General features: G+C 50.6%; 1 protein-coding gene and 1 pseudogene across 1 annotated transcript in view; one reads left to right on the forward strand and one right to left on the reverse strand.

Annotated features, from left to right (window-relative positions):
• sez6l2 (seizure related 6 homolog (mouse)-like 2) overlaps positions 1-24,566 on the reverse strand; it is a 118,262-nt gene that overhangs the window by 31,961 nt on the left and 61,735 nt on the right.
• On the forward strand, positions 16,218-22,461 carry LOC138750880 (octapeptide-repeat protein T2-like; annotated as a pseudogene).

Below are 24,566 nucleotides of genomic sequence, written 5' to 3' on the forward strand. Positions count from 1 at the left end.
AAGGGGACAGAGAAAGGGCAGAGAGAACGGGCAGAGAGAACGGGGAGAGAGAACGGGGAGAGAGAACGGGGAGAGAGAATGGGGAGAGAGAACGGGGAGAGAGAAATAGGCAGAGAAAGGGGGAGAGCGAAAGGGGGAGAGAGAAAGGGGAGAGATAAAGGAGGAGAGGGAAAGTGGGAGAAAGAAAGGGGAGAGAGAGAGAAAGGGGAGAGAAAAATGGCGAGAGAGAAAGGGGAGAGAGAAAGGGGGAGAGAGAAAGGGGAGAAAAAGGGGACAGAGAAAGTGGAAGAGAGAATGGGAGAGAGAAAAGGGGAGAGATAACGGGGAGAGAGAAAGTGGGAAAGTGGGAGAGAAAAAGGGGAGAGAGAAAGGCAAAGAGAAAGGGGGAGAGCGAAAGGGGGAGACAGAAAGGGGGAGACAGAAAGGGGGAGAGAGAAAGAGGATAGAGAAAGGGGACAGAGAAAGGGGGAGAGAGAAAGGGGAGAGAGAAAGGGGGGAGAGAAAGTGGGATAGAGAAAGGGGAGAGAGAGAAAGGGGAGAGAAAAATGGGGAGAGAAAAAGGGGGAGAGAGAAAGGGAAGAGAGAAAGGGGGAGAGAAAGGTGAGAGAGAAAGGGGAGAGAGAAAGGGGGAGAGAAAGGGGAGAGAGAAAGGAAAAGAGAAAGGGGGAGAGACAAAGGGAGGAGTGAGAAAAGGGATGGAGAAAAAAGGGAAGAGATAGAAATGGGGGGAGAGAAAAGGAGGGAGAGAGAAAGTGGGGGAAGGAAAAGGGGCGGAGAAAAAATGGGGAGTGAAAAGAGTGAGAGAGAAGTGGGAGAGAGAAAAGGGAGAGAGTTAAAAGGGGAGAGAGAAAGTGGGAGAGAGAAAGTGGGAGAGAGAAAGGGGAGAGAGAGAGAAAGGGGAGAGAAAAATGGCGAGAGAGAAAGGGGAGAGAGAAAGGGGGAGAGACAAAGGGGAGAAAAAGGGGACAGAGAAAGTGGAAGAGAGAATGGGAGAGAGAAAAGGGGAGAGATAACGGGGAGAGAGAAAGTGGGAAAGTGAGAGAGAAAAAGGGGAGAGAGAAAGGCAAAGAGAAAGGGGGAGAGCGAAAGGGGGAGACAGAAAGGGGGAGAGAGAAAGGGGGAGAGAGAAAGAGGATAGAGAAAGGGAAGAGAGAAAGGGGGAGAGAGAAAGGGGAGAGAGAAAGGGGGGAGAGAAAGTGGGATAGAGAAAGGGGAGAGAGAGAAAGGGGAGAGAAAAATGGGGAGAGAAAAAGGGGAGAGAGAAAGGGAAGAGAGAAAGGGGGAGAGAAAGGTGAGAGAGAAAGGGGAGAGAGAAAGGGGGAGAGAGAAAGGGGAGAGAGAAAGGGGTAGAGACAAAGGAAGGAGTGAGAAAAGGGATGGAGAAAAAAGGGAAGAGATAGAAATGGGGGGGAGAGAAAAGGAGGGAGAGAGAAAGTGGGGGAAGGAAAAGGGGCGGAGAAAAAATGGGGAGTGAAAAGAGTGAGAGAGAAGTGGGAGAGAGAAAAGGGGGAGAGTTAAAAGGGGAGAGAGAAAGTGGGAGAGAGAAAGTGGGAGAGAGATAGGCGGGAGAGAGTAAAGGCAGTGAGAAAAAGGGGAGAGAGAAAAGGGGATGGAGAATGGGGGAGAGAGAAAGGGGAGAGTGAAAGTGGGATAGAGAAAGTGGAGGGAGAGAGAAAGGGGAGAGAAAAAGGGGAGAGAAAAGGGGGAGAGAGGAAAGGGTGAAGGGAAAAGGGGGAAGAGAGAGAAAATGGGGAGAGAGAGAAAATGGGGGAGATAGTAGAGAGAAAGTGGAGAGGCAGGGGGAGTGAGGGGGACGATTGAGGGGGAGAAAAGGTGGGAAGGTGTGAGAAAGATGGTTTAGAGAGTGGGGGAATGAAAAGGATAGGAGAGAGAAAAGAGTGGAGCAAGGGGGAGTGAGAGATGGGGAAAGAGTAAAGGGGTTGATAGAATGGGAGATGGGGAGAGGGAGTAAGAGAGGGGGTGAGATAAAGGGGGAGAGAGAAAGTGGGAGAGAGAAAGTGGGAGAAAGGGGAGAGAGAAAAGGGGTGAGTGAAAGGGGGAGCGAGAAAGGGGGAGAGAGAAAAGGGGAGAGAGAAAGGGGAGAGAGAAAGGGGAGAGAGAAAGGGGGAGAGAGAAAGGAGATAGAGAAAGGGGAGAGAGAAAGGGAGAGAGAAAGGGGAGAGAGAAAGGGGGAGAGAGAAAGTGGGATAGAGAAAGGGGAGAGAGAGAAAGGGGAGAGAAAAACGGGGAGAGAAAAAGGGGGAGAGAGAAAGGGGGAGAGAGAAAGGGGGAGAGAGAAAGGGGAGAGGAAGTGGGAGAGAGAAAGGGGAGAGAGGGAGAAAGGGGAGAGAGAAAGGGGGAGAGAGAAAGGGGACAGAGAACAGGCAGAGAGAACAGGCAGAGAGAACGGGCAGAGAGAATGGAGAGAGAGAACGGGGAGAGAGAACAGGGAGAGAGAATGGGGAGAGAGAACGGGGAGAGAGAAATAGGCAGAGAGAAAGGGGGAGAGCGAAAGGGGGAGAGAGAAAGGGGGAGAGAGAAAGGAGGAGAGGGAAAGTGGGAGAGAGAAAGGGGGAGAGAGAAAGGAGATAGAGAAAGGGGAGAGAGAAAGGGGGAGAGAGAAAGGGAGAGAGAAAAATGGCGAGAGAGAAAGGGGAGTGAGAAAGGGGGAGAGACAAAGGGGAGAAAAAGGGGACAGAGAAAGTGGAAGAGAGAATGGGAGAGAGAAAAGGGGAGAGATAACGGGGAGAGAGAAAGTGGGAAAGTGAGAGAGAAAAAGGGGAGAGAGAAAGGCAAAGAGAAAGGGGGAGAACGAAAGGGGGAGACAGAAATGGGGGAGAGAGAAAGGGGGAGAGAGAAAGAGGATAGAGAAAGGGGAGAGAGAAAGGGGGAGAGACAAAGGGGAGAAAAAGGTGACAGAGAAAGTGGAAGAGAGAATGGGAGAGAGAAAAGGGGAGAGATAACGGGGAGAGAGAAAGTGGGAAAGTGAGAGAGAGAAAGGCAAAGAGAAAGGGGGAGAGCGAAAGGGGGAGACAGAAAGGGGGAGACAGAAAGGGGGAGACAGAAAGGGGAGAGAGAAAGGGGAGAGAGAAAGGGGGGCAGAGAAAGTGGGATAGAGAAAGGGGAGAGAGAGAAAGGGGAGAGAAAAACGGGGAGAGAAAAAGTGGGAGAGAGAAAGGGAAGAGAGAAAGGGGGAGAGAAAGGGGAGAGAGAAAGGGGAGAGAGAAAGGGGGAGAGAGAAAGGGGAGAGAGAAAGGGGGAGAGACAAAGGGGAGAAAAAGGGGACAGAGAAAGTGGAAGAGAGAATGGGAGAGAGAAAAGGGGAGAGATAACGGGGAGAGAGAAAGTGGGAAAGTGAGAGAGAAAAAGGGGAGAGAGAAAGGCAAAGAGAAAGGGGGAGAGCGAAAGGGGGAGACAGAAAGGGGGAGAGAGAAAGGGGGAGAGAGAAAGAGGATAGAGAAAGGGGAGAGAGAAAGGGGGAGAGAGAAAGGGGGAGAGAGAAAGGGGAGAGAGAAAGGGGAGAGAGAAAGGGGGGAGAGAAAGTGGGATAGAGAAAGGGGAGAGAGAGAAAGGGGAGAGAAAAATGGGGAGAGAAAAAGGGGAGAGAGAAAGGGAAGAGAGAAAGGGGGAGAGAAAGGTGAGAGAGAAAGGGGAGAGAGAAAGGGGGAGAGAGAAAGGGGAGAGAGAAAGGGGTAGAGACAAAGGAAGGAGTGAGAAAAGGGATGGAGAAAAAAGGGAAGAGATAGAAATGGGGGGGAGAGCAAAGGAGGGAGAGAGAAAGTGGGGGAAGGAAAAGTGGCGGAGAAAAAATGGGGAGTGAAAAGAGTGAGAGAGAAGTGGGAGAGAGAAAAGGGGGAGAGTTAAAAGGGGAGAGAGAAAGTGGGAGAGAGAAAGTGGGAGAGAGATAGGCGGGAGAGAGTAAAGGCAGTGAGAAAAAGGGGAGAGAGAAAAGGGGATGGAGAATGGGGGAGAGAGAAAGGGGAGAGTGAAAGTGGGATAGAGAAAGTGGAGGGAGAGAGAAAGGGGAGAGAGAAAGGGGAGAGAAAAGGGGGAGAGAGGAAAGGGTGAAGGGAAAAGGGGGAAGAGAGAGAAAATGGGGAGAGAGAGAAAATGGGGGAGATAGTAGAGAGAAAGTGGAGAGGCAGGGGGAGTGAGGGGGACGATTGAGGGGGAGAAAAGGTGGGAAGGTGTGAGAAAGATGGTTTAGAGAGTGGGGGAATGAAAAGGATAGGAGAGAGAAAAGAGTGGAGCAAGGGGGAGTGAGAGATGGGGAAAGAGTAAAGGGGTTGATAGAATGGGAGATGGGGAGAGGGAGTAAGAGAGGGGGTGAGATAAAGGGGGAGAGAGAAAGTGGGAGAGAGAAAGTGGGAGAAAGGGGAGAGAGAAAAGGGGTGAGCGAAAGGGGGAGCGAGAAAGGGGGAGAGAGAAAAGGGGAGAGAGAAAGGGGAGAGAGAAAGGGGAGAGAGAAAGGGGGAGAGAGAAAGGAGATAGAGAAAGGGGAGAGAGAAAGGGGGAGAGAGAAAGGGAGAGAGAAAGGGGAGAGAGAAAGGGGGAGAGAGAAAGTGGGATAGAGAAAGGGGAGAGAGAGAAAGGGGAGAGAAAAACGGGGAGAGAAAAAGGGGGAGAGAGAAAGGGGGAGAGAGAAAGGGGGAGAGAGAAAGGGGAGAGGAAGTGGGAGAGAGAAAGGGGACAGAGCGAGAAAGGGGAGAGAGAAAGGGGGAGAGAGAAAGGGGACAGAGAACAGGCAGAGAGAACAGGCAGAGAGAACGCGCAGAGAGAATGGAGAGAGAGAACGGGGAGAGAGAACAGGGAGAGAGAATGGGGAGAGAGAACGGGGAGAGAGAAATAGGCAGAGAGAAAGGGGGAGAGCGAAAGGGGGAGAGAGAAAGGGGGAGAGAGAAAGGAGGAGAGGGAAAGTGGGAGAGAGAAAGGGGGAGAGAGAAAGGAGATAGAGAAAGGGGAGAGAGAAAGGGGGAGAGAGAAAGGGAGAGAGAAAAATGGCGAGAGAGAAAGGGGAGTGAGAAAGGGGGAGAGACACAGGGGAGAAAAAGGGGACAGAGAAAGTGGAAGAGAGAATGGGAGAGAGAAAAGGGGAGAGATAACGGGGAGAGAGAAAGTGGGAAAGTGAGAGAGAAAAAGGGGAGAGAGAAAGGCAAAGAGAAAGGGGGAGAACGAAAGGGGGAGACAGAAATGGGGGAGAGAGAAAGGGGGAGAGAGAAAGAGGATAGAGAAAGGGGAGAGAGAAAGGGGGAGAGACAAAGGGGAGAAAAAGGGGACAGAGAAAGTGGAAGAGAGAATGGGAGAGAGAAAAGGGGAGAGATAACGGGGAGAGAGAAAGTGGGAAAGTGAGAGAGAGAAAGGCAAAGAGAAAGGGGGAGAGCGAAAGGGGGTGACAGAAAGGGGGAGACAGAAAGGGGGAGACAGAAAGGGGAGAGAGAAAGGGGAGAGAGAAAGGGGGGCAGAGAAAGTGGGATAGAGAAAGGGGAGAGAGAGAAAGGGGAGAGAAAAACGGGGAGAGAAAAAGTGGGAGAGAGAAAGGGAAGAGAGAAAGGGGGAGAGAAAGGGGAGAGAGAAAGGGGAGAGAGAAAGGGGGAGAGAGAAAGGGGAGAGAGAAAGGGGGAGAGACAAAGGGGAGAAAAAGGGGACAGAGAAAGTGGAAGAGAGAATGGGAGAGAGAAAAGGGGAGAGATAACGGGGAGAGAGAAAGTGGGAAAGTGAGAGAGAAAAAGGGGAGAGAGAAAGGCAAAGAGAAAGGGGGAGAGCGAAAGGGGGAGAGCGAAAGGGGGAGAGAGAAAGGGGGAGAGAGAAAGGGGGAGAGAGAAAGAGGATAGAGAAAGGGGAGAGAGAAAGGGGGAGAGAGAAAGGGGGAGAGAGAAAGGGGAGAGAGAAAGGGGAGAGAGAAAGGGGGAGAGAAAGTGGGATAGAGAAAGGGGAGAGAGAGAAAGGGGAGAGAAAAATGGGGAGAGAAAAAGGGGAGAGAGAAAGGGAAGAGAGAAAGGGGGAGAGAAAGGTGAGAGAGAAAGGGGAGAGAGAAAGGGGGAGAGAGAAGGGGGAGAGAGAAAGGGGTAGAGACAAAGGAAGGAGTGAGAAAAGGGATGGAGAAAAAAGGGAAGAGATAGAAATGGGGGGGAGAGCAAAGGAGGGAGAGAGAAAGTGGGGGAAGGAAAAGTGGCGGAGAAAAAATGGGGAGTGAAAAGAGTGAGAGAGAAGTGGGAGAGAGAAAAGGGGGAGAGTTAAAAGGGGAGAGAGAAAGTGGGAGAGAGAAAGTGGGAGAGAGATAGGCGGGAGAGAGTAAAGGCAGTGAGAAAAAGGGGAGAGAGAAAAGGGGATGGAGAATGGGGGAGAGAGAAAGGGGAGAGTGAAAGTGGGATAGAGAAAGTGGAGGGAGAGAGAAAGGGGAGAGAGAAAGGGGAGAGAAAAGGGGGAGAGAGGAAAGGGTGAAGGGAAAAGGGGGAAGAGAGAGAAAATGGGGAGAGAGAGAAAATGGGGGAGATAGTAGAGAGAAAGTGGAGAGGCAGGGGGAGTGAGGGGGACGATTGAGGGGGAGAAAAGGTGGGAAGGTGTGAGAAAGATGGTTTAGAGAGTGGGGGAATGAAAAGGATAGGAGAGAGAAAAGAGTGGAGCAAGGGGGAGTGAGAGATGGGGAAAGAGTAAAGGGGTTGATAGAATGGGAGATGGGGAGAGGGAGTAAGAGAGGGGGTGAGATAAAGGGGGAGAGAGAAAGTGGGAGAGAGAAAGTGGGAGAAAGGGGAGAGAGAAAAGGGGTGAGCGAAAGGGGGAGCGAGAAAGGGGGAGAGAGAAAAGGGGAGAGAGAAAGGGGAGAGAGAAAGGGGAGAGAGAAAGGGGGAGAGAGAAAGGAGATAGAGAAAGGGGAGAGAGAAAGGGGGAGAGAGAAAGGGAGAGAGAAAGGGGAGAGAGAAAGGGGGAGAGAGAAAGTGGGATAGAGAAAGGGGAGAGAGAGAAAGGGGAGAGAAAAACGGGGAGAGAAAAAGGGGGAGAGAGAAAGGGGGAGAGAGAAAGGGGGAGAGAGAAAGGGGAGAGGAAGTGGGAGAGAGAAAGGGGACAGAGCGAGAAAGGGGAGAGAGAAAGGGGGAGAGAGAAAGGGGACAGAGAACAGGCAGAGAGAAAGGGGGAGAGCGAAAGGGGGAGAGAGAAAGGAGGAGAGGGAAAGTGGGAGAGAGAAAGGGGGAGAGAGAAAGGAGATAGAGAAAGGGGAGAGAGAAAGGGGGAGAGAGAAAGGGAGAGAGAAAGGGGAGAGAAAAATGGCGAGAGAGAAAGGGGAGTGAGAAAGGGGGAGAGACAAAGGGGAGAAAAAGGGGACAGAGAAAGTGGAAGAGAGAATGGGAGAGAGAAAAGGGGAGAGATAACGGGGAGAGAGAAAGTGGGAAAGTGAGAGAGAAAAAGGGGAGAGAGAAAGGCAAAGAGAAAGGGGGAGAGCGAAAGGGGGAGACAGAAAGGGGGAGAGAGAAAGGGGGAGAGAGAAAGAGGATAGAGAAAGGGGAGAGAGAAAGGGGGAGAGACAAAGGGGAGAAAAAGGGGACAGAGAAAGTGGAAGAGAGAATGGGAGAGAGAAAAGGGGAGAGATAACGGGGAGAGAGAAAGTGGGAAAGTGAGAGAGAGAAAGGCAAAGAGAAAGGGGGAGAGCGAAAGGGGGAGACAGAAAGGGGGAGACAGAAAGGGGGAGACAGAAAGGGGAGAGAGAAAGGGGAGAGAGAAAGGGGGGCAGAGAAAGTGGGATAGAGAAAGGGGAGAGAGAGAAAGGGGAGAGAAAAACGGGGAGAGAAAAAGTGGGAGAGAGAAAGGGAAGAGAGAAAGGGGGAGAGAAAGGGGAGAGAGAAAGGGGAGAGAGAAAGGGGGAGAGAGAAAGGGGAGAGAGAAAGGCGGAGAGACAAAGGGAGGAGTGAGAAAAGGGATGGAGAAAAAAGGGAAGATATAGAAATAGGGGGGAGAGAAAAGGAGTGAGAGAGAAAGTGGGGGAGGGAAAAGGGGCGTAGAAAAAATGGGGAGTGAAAAGAGTGAGTGTGAAGTGGGAGAGAGAAAAGGGGGATAGTTAAAAGGGGAGAGAGAAAGTGGGAGAGAGAAAGTGGGAGGTAGATAGGCGAGAGAGAGTAAAGGCAGTGAGAAAAAGGGGAGAGAGAAAAGGGGATGGAGAATGGGGGAGAGAGAAAGGGGAGAGTGAAAGTGGGATAGAGAAAGTGGAGGGAGAGAGAAAGGGGAGAGAGAAAGGGGAGAGAAAAGGGGGAGAGAGGAAAGGGGGAAGGGAAAAGGGGGAAGAGAGAGAAAATGGGAAGAGAGAATAAATGAGGGAGACAGTAGAGAGAAAGTGGAGAGGCGGGGGAGTGAGGGGGACGATTGAGGGGGAGAAAAGGTGGGAAGGTGTGAGAAAGATGGTTTAGAGAGTGGGGGAATGAAAAGGATAGGAGAGAGAAAAGAGTGGAGCAAGGGGGAATGAGAGATGGGGAAAGAGTAAAGGGGTTGATAGAATGGGAGATGGGGACAGGGAGTAAGAGAGGGGGAGAGATAAAGGGGGAGAGAGAAAGTGGGAGAGAGAAAGTGGGAGAAAGGGGAGAGAGAAAAGGGGTGAGCGAAAGGGGGAGCGAGAAAGGGGGAGAGAGAAAGGTGGAGAGAGAAAGGGGGAGAGAGAAAGGTGGAGAGAGAAAGGGAAAGAGATAGAAAGGGATAGAGAGAGAGGGGTGAGAATGGGCAGAGAGAACGGGGAGAGAGAAAGTGGGAGAGAGAAAGGGGAGAGAGAAAGGGGAGAGAGAAAGGGGAGAGAGAAAGGGGAGAGAGAAAGGGGAAGAGAGAAAAGGGGAGAGAGAAAGTGGGAGAGAGAAAGTGGGAGAGAGAAAGGGGGAGAGAGAAAGGGAAAGAGAGAAAGGGGAGATGAAGTGGGAGAGAGAAAGGGGAGAGAGAGAGAAAGGGGAGAGAGAACAGGCAAAGAGAACAGGCAGAGAGAATGGGGAGAGAGAACGGGGAGAGAGAAATAGGCAGAGAGAAAGGGGGAGAGTGAAAGGGGAGAGAGAAAGGGGGAGATAGAAAGGGGAGAGAGAAAGGGGAGAGAGAAAGTGGAGAGAGAAAAGGGTAGAAAGAAAAGGGGAGAGAGATAAGGGGAGAGAGAAATGGGGGAGTCAGAAAAGGGGGAGCCAGAAAAGGGGCAGCGAGAAAATGGGGAGCAAGGAAAGGGAAGAGATAAAAGGGGGAGGATAGGGGTGAGAAGAAAGGGGAGAGAGGAAATGAGAGACAAGAAAGAGGGAGAATGGAAAAGGGGAGAGAGGAAACGTGAGAGGGGAAAGGTGAGAGAGAGGAAATGGGGAGAGAGAGAAAATGGGGAGAGAGAGAAAATTGGGAGAGTGAGAAAAAGGTTGAGAGAGAATAGGTGAGAGAGAAAAGGTGACTGAGAGAAAGGGGGAGAGAGAAAGGGAAGAGAGAGACAGGAGAAAAAGGGGGAAAGAGAAAAGGGGAGAGAGAAAGGATGATAGAGAAAGGGGAGAGAGAAAGGGGGAGAGAGGAAGTAGGAGAGAGAAAGTGGAGGTAGAAAAGGGGAGAGTGGAAAGGGGAGATAGAGCAAAAGGGGAGAGAGAGAAAAGGGAAAGATAGAGAGAAAAGGGGAAGATAGAGAGAGAGGGTGAGTGATGGTTTAGAGCACGGGGACAGTGAAAAGCAGATGAGAGATAAAATCGGGGAAAAAGAAGAGTAAAAGGGAGAGTGAGTGGGAGAGAGAAAGGGGGAGAGAAAAGGGGAGAGAGAAAGTGGGAGAGAGATAGGGGAGAGAGAGAAAAGGCAGTGAGAAAAAGGGGAGAGAGAAAAGGGGATGGAGAATGGGGGAGAGAGAAAGGGGAGAGTGAAAGTGGAATAGAGAAAGTGGAGGGAAAGAAAAACGGGGAGAGAGAAAGGGGAGAGAAAAAGGGGAGAGAGAAAGTGGAGAGGCAGGGGGAGTGAGGGGGACGAGTGAGGGGGAGAAAAGGTGGGAAGGTGTGAGAAATATGGTTTAGAGAGTGGCGGAATTAAAAGGATAGGAGAGAGAAAAGGGTGGAGCAAGGGGGAGTGAGAAAAGGGAAGAGATAAAAGGGGAGAGAGGATGGGGTGAAAGAAATGGGCATAGAAAAAGCGGGAGAGAGAAAGGGTAGAGAGAACAGGGAGGGAGAACGGGGAGAGAGAACAGGGAGAGAGAACGGGGAGGGAGAAAGGGGGAGAGAGAAAGGGGGAGAGAGAAAGGGGGAGAAAGTACGGGAGAGAGAACGGGGAGTGAAAAAGGGGGAGCGAGAAAGGGAGAGAGAGAAAGGGGGAGAGAGAAAGGAGAGAGAAAGGGGAGAGTGAAAGTGGAGAGAGAAATTGGGAGAGAGAAAGTGGGATAGAGAAAGTGGGATAGAGAAAGAAAGAGGAGAGAAAAATGGGGAGAGAGAAAGGGGGAGAGAGAAAAGGGAGAGAGAAAAGGGGAGAGAGAAAGGGGGGAGAGAGAAAGTAGGAGAGAGAAAGGGGAGGTAGAAAAGGGGGAGAGTGGAAAAGGGGAAATTGAAGAAAAGGGGAGAGAGAGAAAAGGGGAAGATAGAGAGAGAGGGTGAGAGATGGTTTAGAGCATGGGGAGAGTGAAAAGGAGATTAGAGATAAAATCGGGGAAAAAGAAGAGTAAAAGGGAGAGTGAGGGGGAGAGACAAAGGGGGAGAGAAAAGGGGAGAGAGAAAGTGGGATATAGAAAGTGGGAGAGTGAAAAGACAGAGAGAAAAAGGGGAGAGATAGAGAAAAGGGGTAAGAGAATGGGGTGAGAGAAAGGGGAGAGCAAAAGTGGGATCGAGAAAGTGGAGAGAGAGAAAGGGGAGAGAGAAGGGGAGAGAAAAACAGAGAGAGAAAGAGGAGAGAGAAAGGGAGAGAGAAAGGGGAGAGAGAAAGAGGGAGGGAGAACAGGGAGGGAGAACAGGGAGGGAGAACAGGGAGACAAAACGGGGAGACAGAACGGGGAGAGAGAACGGGGAGAGAGAACAGGGAGAGAGAATGGGGGAGTGAGAAAGGAGAAGTGAGAAAGGGGGAGTGAGAAAGGGGGAGTGAGAAAGGGGGAGTGAGAAAGGGGGATTGAGAAAGTAGGAGAGAGAAAGGGGAGATAGAAAATGGGGAGAATGGAAATGGGGAGATCGAGGAAAAGGGGAGAGAGAGAAAAGGGGAAGATAGAGAGAGATGGTTTATTGAGTGGGGAGAGTGAAAAGGAGATAAAATCAGGGAGAGAGAAAAGGGAGGCATGAGAAGCAGAGTGAGGGGGAGAGAAAGGGGAGAGAGAAAGGGGAGAGAGAAAGGGGAGAGGAAAGGGGAGAGAGAGAAAGGGGAGAGAAAAACAGAGAGAGAGAAAGAGGAGAGAGAAAGGGAGAGAGAAAGTGGAGAGAGGAAGGGGTAAAGAAAGGGGAGAGAGAAAGGGGAGAGAAAAACAGACAGAGTGAGAGTGGGAGAGAGAAAGGGGAAGAGAGAAAGGGGAGTGAGAAAGGGGAGAGAGAAATGGGGAGAGAGAAAGAGGAGAGACAAAGTGGAGAGCAAAAATGGAAAGACAAAAGGGGAGAGAGAAATGGGGAGAGAGAAAGGGGAGTGAGAAAAAGGGGAGAGAGAGAGAAAAGGGGTGAGAGAATGGGGATAGAGAAAGGGGAGAGCAAAAGTGGGATAGAGAAAGGGGAGAGAAAAACAGACAGTGAAAGTGGGAGAGAGAGAATGGGGAGAGAAAGGGGAGAGAGAAAGGGGGTAAAAGAAATGGGTATAGAGTAAGGGGGAGAGAGAAAGGGGAGAGAGAACGGGGAGGGAGAACAGGGAGGGAGAACGGGGAGACAGAACGGGGAGAGAGTACAGGGAGAGAGAACAGGGAGAGAGAATGGGGAGAGAAAGGGGGGAGAGAGAAAGGGGAGAGATAAAGGGGAGAGCGAATGGGGTTTGGAGAATGGGGTGAGAGAAAGGGGGAGAGAAACGGGGAGAGAGAAAAGGGGAGAGAGAAAGTGGGATAGAGAAAGGGGAGAGAAAAACAGACAGTGAAAGTGGGAGAGAGAAAGCGGAAGAGAGAAAGGGGAGAGAGAAAGGGGAGAGAGAAATGGGGAGAGAAAAGGGGAGATAGAAAGTTGGAGAGAGAAAGGCAGAGAGAAAAAGGGGAGAGAGAGAGAAAAGGGGAGAGAGAAAGTGGGATAGAGAAAGGGGAGAGAAAAACAGACAGTGAAAGTGGGAGAGAGAAAGCGGAAGAGAGAAAGGGGAGAGAGAAAGGGGAGAGAGAAAGGGGAGAGAGAAAGGGGAGAGAGAAAGGGGAGAGAGAAAGGGGAGAGAGAAAGGGGAGAGAGAAATGGGAGAGAGAAAGTGGGAGAGAGAAAGTGGGATAGATAAAGTGGAGAAAGAGAAAGGGGAGAGAGAGAAAGGGGAGAGAAAAACAGAGAGAGAAAGAGGAGAGAGAAAGGGAGAGAGAAAATGGAGAGAGAAATGGGTAGAGAAAGGGGAGAGAGAAAGGGGAGAGAAAAACAGACAGAGTGAAAGTGGGAGAGAGAAAGGGGTAGAGAAAGGGGGAGAGAAAAAGGGGGAGAGAAATGGGCAGAGAGAAAGGTGAGAGAGAATGGGGGAGAGAGAAAGGGGAGAGCAAAAGTGGGCTCGAGAAAGTGAAGAGAGAGAAAGGGGAGAGAGAGAAAGGGGAGAGAAAAACGGAGAAAGAGAAAGAGGAGAGAGAAAGGGGAGAGAGAAAGGGGAGAGAAAAAGGGGAGAGAGAAAGGGGTAGAGAAAGGGGTAGAGAAAGGGGAGAGAGAAAGGGGAGAGAAAAACGGACAGAGTGAAAGTGGGAGAGAGAAAGGGGAAGAGAGAAAGGGGAGAGAGAAAGGGGAGAGAGAAATGGGAGAAATGGGGAGAGAGAAAGGGGAGAGAGAAAAAGGGGAGAGAGAGAGAAAAGGGGTGAGAGAATGGGGATAGAGAAAGGGGAGAGCAAAAGTGGGATCGAGAAAGTGGAGAGAGAGAAAGGGGAGAGAGAAAGGGAGAGAGAAAGGGGAGAGAGAAAGGGGAGGGAGAACAGGGAGGGAGAACGGGGAGACAGAACAGGGAGAGAGAACAGGGAGAGAGAATGGGGGAGAGAAAGGGGGAGAGAGAAAGGGGGAGAGATAAAGGGGAGAGAGAATGGGGTTAGAGAATGGGGAGAGAAAAGGGGAGAGAGAAATTGGGAGAGAGAAAGGGCATAAAAGAAATGGGTATAGAGAAAGGGTGAGAGAGAAAGGGGAGAGAGAACAGGGAGGGAGAATGGGGAGACAGGACGGGGAGACAGAACGGGGAGACAGAACGTGGAGACAGAACAGGGAGAGAGAACAGGGAGAGAAATGGGGGAGAGAGAAAGGGGGAGAGAGAATGGGGTTAGAGAATGGGATGAGAGAAAGGGGGAGAGAGAAAAGGGGAGAGAGAAAGTGGGTGAGAGAAAGGGGGAGAGAAAAAGGGGGAGAGAAATGGGCAGAGAGAAAGGGGAGAGAGAATGGGAGAGAGAGAAAGGGGAGAGCAAAAGTGGGCTCGAGAAAGTGAAGAGAGAGAAAGGGGAGAGAGAGAAAGGGGAGAGAAAAACGGAGAAAGAGAAAGAGGAGAGAGAAAGGGGAGAGAGAAAGGGGAGAGTGAAGGGGAGAGAGAAAGGGGGTAAAAGAAATGGGCATAGAGAAACGGGGAGAGAGAATGGGGAGAACAGGGAGGGAGAACGGGGAGACAGAACAGGGAGACAGAACGGGGAGAGAGAACGGGGAGAGAGAACGGGGAGAGAGAACGGGGAGAGATAAAGGGGGGAGAGAGAAAGGGGGAGAGAGAAAGGGGGAGAGAGAAAGGGGAGAGAGAAAGTGGCAGAGAGAAAGCGGGATAGAGAAAGGGGAGAGAGAGAGAAAGGAGAGAGAAAATGGGGAGAGACAAAGGGGAGAGAGAAAGGGGAGAGAGAAAGGGGAGAGAGAAAGGGGAGAGAGAAAATGTGGAGTGAGAAAAAGGGGAATGAGAAAAAGAGGAGCGAGTAAAGGGGAGAGAGAAAAGGGGAAGAGAGAAAGGGTGAGAGAGGAAAGGGGAGAGAGGAAAGTGGAGAGAGGAAAGGGGAAGGGAAAAGGGGGAAGAGAGAGAAAATGGGGGAGATAGTAAAGGGGAGAGAGAAGGGAGAGAGAGGGGAATGAGTGTGGGGGAGAAAAGATGGGAGGGTGTGAGAGAGATAGTTTAGAGAGTGGGGGAATGAAAAGGAGAGGAGAGAGAAAAGGGTGGAGCAAGGGGGGGTGAGAGAGATGTGTAAAGAGTAAAGGGGTAGAGAGAATGGGAGATGAGGAGAGGTTAAAGAGAGGGGAGAGATAAAGGGGAGAGAGAAAGGGGAGAGAGAAAGGGGAGAGAGAAAAGGGGAGATAGAAAAGGGGGAGTGAGAAAAGGGGGAGCGAGAAAAGGTGGAGCAAGAAAAGGGGAGAGATAAAAGGGGGAGACAGGAAAGGGGAAAGAGGTAAGGGGTGAGATGAAAGGGAAGAGGGGAAAGAGGGAGATGGGAAAGGGGTAGAGAGGAAAGGGAAGGGGAGAGAGAGGAAATTGGGAGTGAGAGAAAATGGGCAGAGAGAGAAAATGCAGAGAGAGAGAGAGAAAAGGGTTGAGAGAGAAAATGTGAGAGATAGAAAGGGATAGAGAGAAAGGGGCAGAGAGAAATGGGGAGAGAGAATGGGGTGAGAGAAAGGGGGAGAGAAAGGGGGAGAGAGAAAAGGGGAGAGAGAAAGTGGGATAGAGAAAGGGGAGAGAAAAACAGACAGAGTGAAAGTGGGAGAGAGAAAGGGGAAGAGGGAAAGGGAGAGAGAAAGGGGAGAGAGAAATGGGGAGAGAAAAGGGGAGAGAGAAAGTGGGAGATAGAAAGTGGGAGAGAGAAAAGGCAGAGAGAAAAAGGGGAGAGAGAGAGAAAAGGGGTGAGAGAATGGGGAGAGAGAAAGGGGAGAGCAAAAGTGGGATCGAGAAAGTGGAGAGAGAGAAAGGGGAGAGAGAGAAAGTGGAGAGAAAAACAGAGAGAGAGAAAGAGGCGAGAGAAAGGGAGTGAGAAAGTGGAGAGAGAAAGGGGTAGAGAAAGGGGAGAGAGAAAGGGGAGAGAGAAAAGGGGAGATAGAAAAGGGGGAGTGAGAAAAGGGGGAGCGAGAAAAGGTGAGCAAGAAAAGGGGAGAGATAAAAGGGGGAGACAGGAAAGGGGAAAGAGGAAAGGGGTGAGATGAAAGGGAAGAGGGGAAAGAGGGAGATGGGAAAGGGGGAGAGAGGAAAGGGAAGGGGAGAGAGAGGAAATTGGGAGTGAGAGAAAATGGGCAGAGAGAGAAAATGCAGAGAGAGAGAGAAAAGGGTTGAGAGAGAAAATGTGAGAGATAGAAAGGGATAGAGAGAAAGGGGAGAGAGAAATGGGGAGAGAGAATGGAGAGAGAGAAAGGGACAGAGCAAAAGGGTAAGAGCAAAAGGGTGCGAGAGAAAGGGGAGAGATAAAGGGGAGAGAGAATGGGGTTAGAGAATGGGGTGAGAGAAAGGGGGAGAGAAAGGGGGAGAGAGAAAAGGGGAGAGAGAAAGTGGGATAGAGAAAGGGGAGAGAAAAACGGACGGAGTGAAAGTGGGAGAGAGAAAGGGGAAGAGGGAAAGGGGAGAGAGAAAGGGGAGAGAGAAATCGGGAGAGAAAAGGGGAGAGAGAAAGTGGGAGATAGAAAGTGGGAGAGAGAAAAGGCAGAGAAAAAAGGGGAGAGAGAGAGAAAAGGGGTGAGAGAATGGGGAGAGAGAAAGGGGAGAGCAAAAGTGGGATCGAGAAAGTGGAGAGAGAGAAAGGGGAGAGAGAGAAAGGGGAGAGAAAAACAGAGAGAGAGAAAGAGGCGAGAGAAAGGGAGTGAGAAAGTGGAGAGAGAAAGGGGTAGAGAAAGGGGAGAGAGAAAGGGGAGGGAAAAACGGACAGAGTGAAAGTGGGAGAGAGAAAGGGGAAGAGCGAAAGGGGAGAGAGAAATGGGGAGAGAGAAAGGGGAGAGAGAAAAAGGGGAGAGAGAGAGAAAAGGGGTGAGAGAATGGGGATAGAGAAAGGGGAGAGCAAAAGTGGGATCGAGAAAGTGGAGAGAGAGAAAGGGGAGAGAAAAACAGAGAGAGAGAAAGAGGAGAGAGAAAGGGAGAGAGAAAGGGGAGAGAGAAAGGGGGTAAAAGAAATGGTTATAGAGAAAGTGGAGAGAGAGAAAAGGGAGAGAGAAGAAGGGGAGAGAAAAACAGAGAGAGAGAAAGAGGAGAGAGAAAGGGAGAGAGAAAGGAGAGAGAGAAAGAGGGAGAGAAAAGGGGAGAGAGAAAGTGGGAGATAGAAAGTGGGAGAGAGAAAAGGCAGAGAGAAAAAGGGGAGAGAGAGAGAAAAGGGGTGAGAGAATGGGGAGAGAGAAGGGGGAGAGCAAAAGTGGGATCGAGAAAGTGGAGAGAGAGAAAGGGGAGAGAGAGAAAGTGGAGAGAAAAACAGAGAGAGAGAAAGAGGCGAGAGAAAGGGAGTGAGAAAGTGGAGAGAGAAAGGGGTAGAGAAAGGGGAGAGAGAAAGGGGAGAGAGAAAAGGGGAGATAGAAAAGGGGGAGTGAGAAAAGGGGGAGCGAGAAAAGGTGGAGCAAGAAAAGGGGAGAGATAAAAGGGGGAGACAGGAAAGGGGAAAGAGGAAAGGGGTGAGATGAAAGGGAAGAGGGGAAAGAGGGAGATGGGAAAGGGGGAGAGAGGAAAGGGAAGGGGAGAGAGAGGAAATTGGGAGTGAGAGAAAATGGGCAGAGAGAGAAAATGCAGAGAGAGAGAGAAAAGGGTTGAGAGAGAAAATGTGAGAGATAGAAAGGGATAGAGAGAAAGGGGAGAGAGAAATGGGGAGAGAGAATGGAGAGAGAGAAAGGGACAGAGCAAAAGGGTAAGAGCAAAAGGGTGCGAGAGAAAGGGGAGAGATAAAGGGGAGAGAGAATGGGGTTAGAGAATGGGGTGAGAGAAAGGGGGAGAGAAAGGGGGAGAGAGAAAAGGGGAAAGTGGGATAGAGAAAGGGGAGAGAAAAACGGACGGAGTGAAAGTGGGAGAGAGAAAGGGGAAGAGGGAAAGGGGAGAGAGAAAGGGGAGAGAGAAATCGGGAGAGAAAAGGGGAGAGAGAAAGTGGGAGATAGAAAGTGGGAGAGAGAAAAGGCAGAGAAAAAAGGGGAGAGAGAGAGAAAAGGGGTGAGAGAATGGGGAGAGAGAAAGGGGAGAGCAAAAGTGGGATCGAGAAAGTGGAGAGAGAGAAAGGGGAGAGAGAGAAAGGGGAGAGAAAAACAGAGAGAGAGAAAGAGGCGAGAGAAAGGGAGTGAGAAAGTGGAGAGAGAAAGGGGTAGAGAAAGGGGAGAGAGAAAGGGGAGGGAAAAACGGACAGAGTGAAAGTGGGAGAGAGAAAGGGGAAGAGCGAAAGGGGAGAGAGAAATGGGGAGAGAGAAAGGGGAGAGAGAAAAAGGGGAGAGAGAGAGAAAAGGGGTGAGAGAATGGGGATAGAGAAAGGGGAGAGCAAAAGTGGGATCGAGAAAGTGGAGAGAGAGAAAGGGGAGAGAAAAACAGAGAGAGAGAAAGAGGAGAGAGAAAGGGAGAGAGAAAGGGGAGAGAGAAAGGGGGTAAAAGAAATGGTTATAGAGAAAGTGGAGAGAGAGAAAAGGGAGAGAGAAGAAGGGGAGAGAAAAACAGAGAGAGAGAAAGAGGAGAGAGAAAGGGAGAGAGAAAGGAGAGAGAGAAAGAGGGAGGGAGAACAGGGAGGGAGAGCGGGGAGACAGAACGGGGAGACAGAACGGGGAGAGAGAACGGGGAGAGAGAACAGGGAGAGAGAATGGGGGAGAGAAAGGGGGGAGAAAGAAAGGGGGGAGATAAAGGGGAGAGAGAATGGAGTTAGAGAATGGGGTGAGAGAAAGGGGGAGAGAAAGGGGGAGAGAGAAAAGGGGAGAGAGAAAGTGGTATAGAGAAAGTGGAGAGAGAGAAAGGGGAGAGAGAGAAAGAGGAGAGAAAAACAGAGAGAGAGAAAGAGGAGAGAGAAAGGGAGAGAGAAAGGGGGTAAAAGAAATGGTTATAGAGAAAGGGGGAGAGAGAAAGGGGGAGAAAGTAGGAGAGAGGAAGGGGAGGTAGAAAAGGGGGAGAGTGGAAGAGGGGAGATTGAAGAAAAGGGGAGAGAGAGAAGGGGAAGATAGAGAGAGAGGGTGAGAGATGGTTTAGAGCATGGAGAGAGTGAAAAGGAGATTAGAGATAAAATCGGGGAAAAAGAAGAGTAAAAGGGAGAGTGAGGGGGAGAGAGAAAGGGGGAGAGAAAAGGGGAGAGAGAAAGTGGGATATAGAAAGTGGGAGAGTGAAAAGACAGAGAGAAAAAGGGGAGAGAGAGAGAAAAGGGGTAAGAGAATCGGGTGAGAGAAAGGGGAGGGCAAAAGTGGGATCAAGAAAGTGGAGAGAGAGAAAGGGGAGAGAGAAGGGGAGAGAAAAACAGAGAGAGAGAAAGAGGAGAGAGAAAGGGAGAGAGAAAGGGGAGAGAGAAAGAGGGAGGGAGAACAGGGAGGGAGAACGGGGAGACAAAACGGGGAGACAGAACGGGGAGACAGAACGGGGAGAGAGAACGGGGAGAGAGAACAGGGAGAGCGAATGGGGGAGAGAAAGGGGGGAGAAAGAAAGGGGGAGAGATAAAGGGGAGAGAGAATGGGGTTAGAGAATGGGGTGAGAGAAAGGGGGAGAGAAAGGGGGAGAGAGAAAAGGGGAGAGAGAAAGTGGGATAGAGAAAGGGGAGAGAAAAATAGATAGAGTGAAAGTGGGAGAGAGAAAGGGGAAGAAAGGGGAAGAGAGAAATGGGGAGAGAGAAAGGGGAGAGAGAAAGGAGAGAGAGAAAGGGTAGAGAAAGGGGAGAGAGAAAGGGGAAGAGAGAAAGGGGAGAAGAGAAATGGGGAGAGAGAAAGGGGAGAGAGAAAGGGGACAGAAAGGGGAGAAAGGGGGAGTGAGAAAGGGGGATTGAGAAAGTAGGAGAGAGAAAGGGGAGGTAGAAAATGGGAAGAATGGAAATGGGGAGATCGAGGAAAAGGAGAGAGAGAGTAAATGAGAAGATAGAGAGAGAGGGTGAGAGAGATGGTTTAGAGCATGGAGAGAGTGAAAAGCAGATGAGAGATGAAATCGGGGAAAGTGAAAACGGACGAGTAAAAGGGAGAGTGAGGGGGAGAGAGAAAGGGGGAGAGAGAAAAGGGGAGAGAGAAAGGGGAGAGAGAAAGGGGAGAGAGAAATGGGGAGAGAGAAAGTGGGAGAGAGAAAGTGGGATAGAGAAAGGGGAGAGAGAGAGAAAAGGGAGAGAGAAAGGGGGAGAGAGAAAGGGTAGAGAGAAAGGGGAGAGAGAAAGGGGAGAGAGAAAGGGGAGAGAGAAAGTGGAGAGAGAAAAGGGGGAAGGGAAAAAGGGAAGAGAGAAAAAATGGGGAGAGAGCGAAAATGGGGAGGTAGTAAAGGGGAGAGAGAAAGGGGGAAAGAGAAAGGGAGAGAGGAAAGGGGGAGAGAGAAAGGGGAGAGAGAAAGGGGAGAGAGAAAGGGGAGAGAGAAAGTGGGATAGAGAAAGGGGAGAGAAAAACGGACAGTGAAAGTGGGAGAGAGAAAGGGGAAGAGAGAAAGGGGAGAGAAAAGGGGAGATAGAAAGTTGGAGAGAGAAAAGGCAGAGAGAAAAAGGGGAGAGAGAGAGAAAATGGGTGAGAGAATAGGGAGAGAGAAAGGGGAGAGAAAAACAGAGAGAGAGAAAGGGAGAGAGAAAGGGGTAGAGAAAGGGGAGAGAGAAAGGGGAGAGAGAAAGGGGAGATAGAAAGGGGAGAGAGAAAGGGGAGAGAGAAAGGGGAGAGAGAAAGGGGAGAGAGAAATGGGAGAGAGAAAGTGGGAGAGAGAAAGTGGGAGAGAGATAGGCGAGAGAGAGTAAAGGCAGTGAGAAAATGGGGAGAGAGAAAAGGGGATGGAGAATGGTGGAGAGAGAAAGGGGAGAGTGAAAGTGGGATAGAGAAAGTGGAGGGAGAGAGAAAGGGGAGAGAGAAAGGGGAGAGAAAAGGGGGAGAGAGGAAAGGGGGAAGGGAAAAGGGGGAAGAGAGAGAAAATGGGGGAGATAGTAGATAGAAAGTGGAGAGGCAGGGGGAGTGAGGGGGACGATTGAGGGGGAGAAAAGTTGGGAAGGTGTGAGAAAGATGGTTTAGAGAGTGGGGGAATGAAAAGGATAGGAGAGAGAAAAGAGTGGAGCAAGGGGGAATGAGAGATGGGGAAAGTGTAAAGGGGTTGATAGAATGGGAGATGGGGAGAGGGTGTAAGAGAGGGGGAGAGATAAAGGGGGAGAGAGAAAGAGGAGAGAGAAAGTGGAGAGCAAAAATGGAAAGACAAAAGGGGAGAGAGAAAAGGGGAGAGAGAAAAGGGGGAGTGAGAAAAGGGAAGAGATAAAAGGGGGAGAGAGGATAGGGTGAAAAGCAATGGAATAGAGAGGAAAGAGGGAGAGTGGAAAGGGGAGAGGGGAAAGGTGAGACAGGAAATGGGGAGAGAGAGGAAATGGGGATAGAGGGAGAAAAGGTTAAGTGAGATGGTTTATTGAGTGGGGAGAGTGAAAAGGAGATAAAATCAGGGAGAGAGAAAAGGGAGGCATGAGAAGCAGAGTGAGGGGGAGAGAAAGGGGAGAGAGAAAGGGGAGAGAGAAAGGGGAGAGGAAAGGGGAGAGAGAGAAAGGGGAGAGAAAAACAGAGAGACAGAAAGAGGAGAGAGAAAGGGAGAGAGAAAGTGGAGAGAGGAAGGGGTAAAGAAAGGGGAGAGAGAAAGGGGAGAGAAAAACAGACAGAGTGAGAGTGGGAGAGAGAAAGGGGAAGAGAGAAAGGGGAGTGAGAAAGGGGAGAGAGAAATGGGGAGAGAGAAAGGGGAGTGAGAAAAAGGGGAGAGAGAGAGAAAAGGGGTGAGAGAATGGGGATAGAGAAAGGGGAGAGCAAAAGTGGGATCGAGAAAGGGGAGAGAGAGAATGGGGAGAGAAAAGGGAGAGAGAAAGGGGGTAAAAGAAATGGGTATAGAGTAAGGGGGAGAGAGAAAGGGGAGAGAGAACGGGGAGGGAGAACAGGGAGGGAGAACGGGGAGACAGAACGGGGAGAGAGTACAGGGAGAGAGAACAGGGAGAGAGAATGGGGAGAGAAAGGGGGGAGAGAGAAAGGGGGAGAGATAAAGGGGAGAGCGAATGGGGTTTGGAGAATGGGGTGAGAGAAAGGGGGAGAGAAACGGGGAGAGAGAGAGAAAAGGGGAGAGAGAAAGTGGGATAGAGAAAGGGGAGAGAAAAACAGACAGTGAAAGTGGGAGAGAGAAAGCGGAAGAGAGAAAGGGGAGAGAGAAAGGGGAGAGAGAAATGGGGAGAGAAAAGGGGAGATAGAAAGTTGGAGAGAGAAAGGCAGAGAGAAAAAGGGGAGAGAGAGAGAAAAGGGGTGAGAGAATAGGGAGAGAGAAAAGGGAGAGAAAAACAGAGAGAGAGAAAGAGGAGAGAGAAAGGGAGAGAGAAAGGGGTAGAGAAAGGGGAGAGAGAAAGGGGAGAGAGAAAGGGGAGAGAGAAAGGGGAGAGAGAAATGGGAGAGAGAAATGGGAGAGAGAAAGTGGGAGAGAGAAAGTGGGATAGATAAAGTGGAGAAAGAGAAAGGGGAGAGAGAGAAAGGGGAGAGAAAAACAGAGAGAGAAAGAGGAGAGAGAAAGGGAGAGAGAAAGTGGAGAGAGAAATGGGTAGAGAAAGGGGAGAGAGAAAGGGGAGAGAAAAACAGACAGAGTGAAAGTGGGAGAGAGAAAGGGGTAGAGAAAGGGGGAGAGAAAAAGGGGGAGAGAAATGGGCAGAGAGAAAGGTGAGAGAGAATGGGGGAGAGAGAAAGGGGAGAGCAAAAGTGGGCTCGAGAAAGTGAAGAGAGAGAAAGGGGAGAGAGAGAAAGGGGAGAGAAAAACAGAGAAAGAGAAAGAGGAGAGAGAAAGGGGAGAGAGAAAGGGGAGAGAAAAAGGGGAGAGAGAAAGGGGTAGAGAAAGGGGTAGAGAAAGGGGAGAGAGAAAGGGGAGAGAGAACGGGGAGGGAGAACAGGGAGGGAGAACGGGGAGACAGAACGGGGAGAGAGTACAGGGAGAGAGAACAGGGAGAGAGAATGGGGAGAGAAAGGGGGGAGAGAGAAAGGGGGAGAGATAAAGGGGAGAGCGAATGGGGTTTGGAGAATGGGGTGAGAGAAAGGGGGAGAGAAACGGGGAGAGAGAAAAGGGGAGAGAGAAAGTGGGATAGAGAAAGGGGAGAGAAAAACAGACAGTGAAAGTGGGAGAGAGAAAGCGGAAGAGAGAAAGGGGAGAGAGAAAGGGGAGAGAGAAATGGGGAGAGAAAAGGGGAGAGAGAAATGGGGAGAGAAAAGGGGAGATAGAAAGTTGGAGAGAGAAAGGCAGAGAGAAAAAGGGGAGAGAGAGAGAAAAGGGGTGAGAGAATAGGGAGAGAGAAAAGGGAGAGAAAAACAGAGAGAGAGAAAGAGGAGAGAGAAAGGGAGAGAGAAAGGGGTAGAGAAAGGGGAGAGAGAAAGGGGAGAGAGAAAGGGGAGAGAGAAAGGGGAGAGAGAAATGGGAGAGAGAAAGTGGGAGAGAGAAAGTGGGATAGATAAAATGGAGAAAGAGAAAGGGGAGAGAGAGAAAGGGGAGAGAGAAAGGGGAGAGAAAAGGGGGAGAGAGGAAAGGGGGAAGGGAAAAGGGGGAAGAGAGAGAAAATGGGGGAGATAGTAGATAGAAAGTGGAGAGGCAGGGGGAGTGAGGGGGACGATTGAGGGGGAGAAAAGTTGGGAAGGTGTGAGAAAGATGGTTTAGAGAGTGGGGGAATGAAAAGGATAGGAGAGAGAAAAGAGTGGAGCAAGGGGGAATGAGAGATGGGGAAAGTGTAAAGGGGTTGATAGAATGGGAGATGGGGAGAGGGTGTAAGAGAGGGGGAGAGATAAAGGGGGAGAGAGAAAGAGGAGAGAGAAAGTGGAGAGCAAAAATGGAAAGACAAAAGGGGAGAGAGAAAAGGGGAGAGAGAAAAGGGGGAGTGAGAAAAGGGAAGAGATAAAAGGGGGAGAGAGGATAGGGTGAAAAGCAATGGAATAGAGAGGAAAGAGGGAGAGTGGAAAGGGGAGAGGGGAAAGGTGAGACAGGAAATGGGGAGAGAGAGGAAATGGGGATAGAGGGAGAAAAGGTTAAGTGAGATGGTTTATTGAGTGGGGAGAGTGAAAAGGAGATAAAATCAGGGAGAAAGAAAAGGGAGGCATGAGAAGCAGAGTGAGGGGGAGAGAAAGGGGAGAGAGAAAGGGGAGAGAGAAAGGGGAGAGGAAAGGGGAGAGAGAGAAAGGGGAGAGAAAAACAGAGAGACAGAAAGAGGAGAGAGAAAGGGAGAGAGAAAGTGGAGAGAGGAAGGGGTAAAGAAAGGGGAGAGAGAAAGGGGAGAGAAAAACAGACAGAGTGAGAGTGGGAGAGAGAAAGGGGAAGAGAGAAAGGGGAGTGAGAAAGGGGAGAGAGAAATGGGGAGAGAGAAAGGGGAGTGAGAAAAAGGGGAGAGAGAGAGAAAAGGGGTGAGAGAATGGGGATAGAGAAAGGGGAGAGCAAAAGTGGGATAGAGAAAGGGGAGAGAAAAACAGACAGTGAAAGTGGGAGAGAGAGAATGGGGAGAGAAAGGGGAGAGAGAAAGGGGGTAAAAGAAATGGGTATAGAGTAAGGGGGAGAGAGAAAGGGGAGAGAGAACGGGGAGGGAGAACAGGGAGGGAGAACGGGGAGACAGAACGGGGAGAGAGTACAGGGAGAGAGAACAGGGAGAGAGAATGGGGAGAGAAAGGGGGGAGAGAGAAAGGGGAGAGATAAAGGGGAGAGCGAATGGGGTTTGGAGAATGGGGTGAGAGAAAGGGGGAGAGAAACGGGGAGAGAGAAAAGGGGAGAGAGAAAGTGGGATAGAGAAAGGGGAGAGAAAAACAGACAGTGAAAGTGGGAGAGAGAAAGCGGAAGAGAGAAAGGGGAGAGAGAAAGGGGAGAGAGAAAAGGGGAGATAGAAAGTTGGAGAGAGAAAGGCAGAGAGAAAAAGGGGAGAGAGAGAGAAAAGGGGAGAGAGAAAGTGGGATAGAGAAAGGGGAGAGAAAAACAGACAGTGAAAGTGGGAGAGAGAAAGCGGAAGAGAGAAAGGGGAGAGAGAAAGGGGAGAGAGAAATGGGGAGAGAAAAGGGGAGATAGAAAGTTGGAGAGAGAAAGGCAGAGAGAAAAAGGGGAGAGAGAGAGAAAAGGGGTGAGAGAATAGGGAGAGAGAAAAGGGAGAGAAAAACAGAGAGAGAGAAAGAGGAGAGAGAAAGGGAGAGAGAAAGGGGTAGAGAAAGGGGAGAGAGAAAGGGGAGAGAGAAAGGGGAGAGAGAAAGGGGAGAGAGAAATGGGAGAGAGGATGTGGGAGAGAGAAAGTGGGATAGATAAAGTGGAGAAAGAGAAAGGGGAGAGAGAGAAAGGGGAGAGAAAAACAGAGAGAGAAAGAGGAGAGAGAAAGGGAGAGAGAAAGTGGAGAGAGAAATGGGTAGAGAAAGGGGAGAGAGAAAGGGGAGAGAAAAACAGACAGAGTGAAAGTGGGAGAGAGAAAGGGGTAG

The sequence above is a fragment of the Narcine bancroftii genome, unplaced genomic scaffold (assembly GCF_036971445.1).
Source record: "Narcine bancroftii isolate sNarBan1 unplaced genomic scaffold, sNarBan1.hap1 Scaffold_289, whole genome shotgun sequence".
In the NCBI taxonomy this organism is placed as follows: domain Eukaryota; kingdom Metazoa; phylum Chordata; class Chondrichthyes; order Torpediniformes; family Narcinidae; genus Narcine; species Narcine bancroftii.